General features: G+C 47.4%; 1 protein-coding gene across 2 annotated transcripts in view; it reads left to right on the top strand.

The window, feature by feature from the left end:
- apc (APC regulator of WNT signaling pathway) overlaps positions 1–2,559 on the top strand; it is a 42,159-nt gene that overhangs the window by 5,279 nt on the left and 34,321 nt on the right. Inside the window, exon 1 of one of the 2 annotated variants that reach the window (XM_050051576.1) lies at positions 476–551. The exons of the other annotated variant lie outside the window; for it this stretch is intronic. The gene's annotated coding sequence lies outside the window, so the exon portion shown is untranslated. Of the gene's footprint in view, positions 1–475; positions 552–2,559 lie in introns of those variants that run through there. 2 annotated transcript variants of the gene reach the window in all.

Genomic DNA, 2,559 nt, shown 5'->3' on the forward strand with positions numbered 1-2,559 from the left:
GGAAAACACATTATTTGATCAATTTACATTGTGCCCCTAAAGTTCTTTGTGTGCTCCTTACTTTTTCAACTTAAGAGCACATGTGCTCCTTGGGAAAAAAGTTAGCGTCAAGCCCTGGTGTGTGTGTGTGTGTGTGTATGTGTGTGTGTATGTGTGTGTGTGTGTGTTTTGATCAGATCAGAATGGTCCTGTTTGATGGTTTGGATCAAGCATTTGAATTATACATTAACAGAAATAATAATGATAATACTAATAAAACATGTAGTATTGATCACACTGCCAAGTGTGTGTGTGTGTGTGTGTGTGTGTGTGTGAGAGAGAGTGTGAGAGTGAGTGTGAGAGTGAGTGAGTGAGAGTGCGCGCGTGTGTGTCTTCAGTAACCCAGTCTGCCTGCAGCAGCTGCTGCAAAGCATGCTGGGAGGAGGAGGCAGAGGGAGAGTGGCCCCCTCCCCCTCCCTTCCTCCTGATTGGCTGCTGGCGGGCCCAGCTGACTGCCCTCTGTCAGACAGAGAGGCAGAGACAGGGAGGGTGATGGAGGCGACGGCAATGGGGTGAGCTGCCATTTTCTCTTTCTTTATCCACAATCTGTTCATCCTCTATTCATCTGTCCTCCTCTCCTCCTGGCTTTATTTCATGTCCACGGATTATTGAGATGGGGGAGGGGGAGGGAGGAGGAGAGGGAGAGGACGGGTGGAGAATGGAGGGAGGATGGAGGATGAGCGGGAGGTTGATCTTTTCATTTTCCATTGTCTGTTCTTTGGTGTGTTTTCTTCTTCTGTGGTGGATCTGATCTATTTAGTGTGTTTCCAGAGATGGGGGGGCGGGGGGTTAAGGGAGGATGGGTGGTAGTTGGTGGGGGGGGGGCAGGGAGGATGGGTGGAGAGAAAATGGCGGAGCGGTGATGGAGGATGGAGGCAGAGGACGATGAGCAGGGCAGAGGCTGTCTCCACACTGTGTTAAATGAGTCACAGCGGGCTGATCGATTATTGATCTGTTAATAAACATTATCATTTCAGCCTGTTTCTGATATATATATATTTTTAACCACACAACTGATTTTAGAGTCCGACCGAATTTCTGCTTTGTTAGGTGTAGTTTGCTGTGTGGTGTTCAGGACAGAGCGAGAGGACAGATTCCTCACGTCAGAAATTTTGTTGGGCCATCACAGTAGTGGCAGTCCTTCAGAGCCTGCAGGAAGTGGCTTGCAGAGCATCTGAAAGCGCCATGGTGACGTGATGCATCACGAGGACGTAAAATACAGAGACCAGGTTGGACGGGCCGCAGCAACAGCATACACGCTACTCCTCATCCTATCAGGAGCAATATGAACCAGGCAACATGTTGCTGCCTCGTTAGCACCATTATAGAGCTGCACTCTGAAATTTAACAACTCACTTCATCAGTCGGAGACCCCGCAGTCCAGGGACTTCGTTCCAGTCCAGCAGTCTGCTGGGTCAGGGTCAGCTGTGTGCAGCCACATGTGGGGATGTTTCAGTCCCCAGAAATACACTGCAGAGTGAGTACTCCCCTCTTTACACAGCTCTCTGGTGCCGGCAGCTGCAGACCCAGGGTGAGTCTGAGTCAGCTTTAGACCCAGGGTGAATCTGAGTGAATCAGAGTCAGCTTTAGACCCAGTGTGAATCTGAGTCAGCTTTAGACCCAGGGTGAGTCTGAGTCAGCGTTAGACTCAGGGTGACTCTTACAATGCTGCAGACCCAGGTCTCAGGCAGCTGCAGACCCAGGGTAAGTCTGAAGCCTTTTCCAGAGATGGTGTTTTAGAGCCACAAAGACGTCCTGCCTTTATATGTTCTCACAGAACCAAATGACGGCGGCATCATGTGGCTCCAGTGTGTGATGTCAGACAGCATGATGACATCACAGAATCAAGAGGCGTGACATGTAACACAACAGCGTCGGCCTCTAGTGTGACATATACCACATGTTGTCAGCAGCTCTTGTATTGTAGTATTGTAGTATTGTTGTAGTGTAATGTTAGTGTGATGAAACATTGTTGTAGTAAAGCGTTGTAGTGTAGTGTTGAAGTGTAGTGTAGCCTTGTAGTGTAGTGTTGTAGTGTACTGTTGTAGTGTATTGTAGCGTTGTAGTGTACTGTTGTAGTGTATTGTAGCGTTGTAGTGTACTGTTGTAGTGTAGTGTTGAAGTGTAATGCAGCCTTGTAGTGTAGTGTTGTAGTGTATCGTAGCCTTGTAGTGTAGTGTTGTAGTGTATCGTAGCCTTGTAGTGTAGTGTAGTGTTGTAGTGTTGTAGTGTATCGTAGCCTTGTAGTGTAGTGTTGTAGTGCACTGTTGTAGTGTATCGTAACCTTGTAGTGTAGTGTTGTAGTGTACTGTTGTAGTGTATCGTAGTCTTGTAGTGTACTGTTGTAGTGTATCGTAGCCTTGTAGTGTAGTGTTGTAGTGTATCGTAGCCTTGTAGTGTACTGTTGTAGTGTATCGTAGCCTTGTAGTGTAGTGTTGTAGTGTACTGTTGTAGTGTATCGTAGCCTTGTAGTGTACTGTTGTACTGTATCGTAGCCTTGTAGTGTACTGTTGTAGTGTA

This window comes from Epinephelus moara, chromosome 8 (assembly GCF_006386435.1).
Source record: "Epinephelus moara isolate mb chromosome 8, YSFRI_EMoa_1.0, whole genome shotgun sequence".
Classification (NCBI taxonomy): Eukaryota; Metazoa; Chordata; class Actinopteri; order Perciformes; family Serranidae; genus Epinephelus; species Epinephelus moara.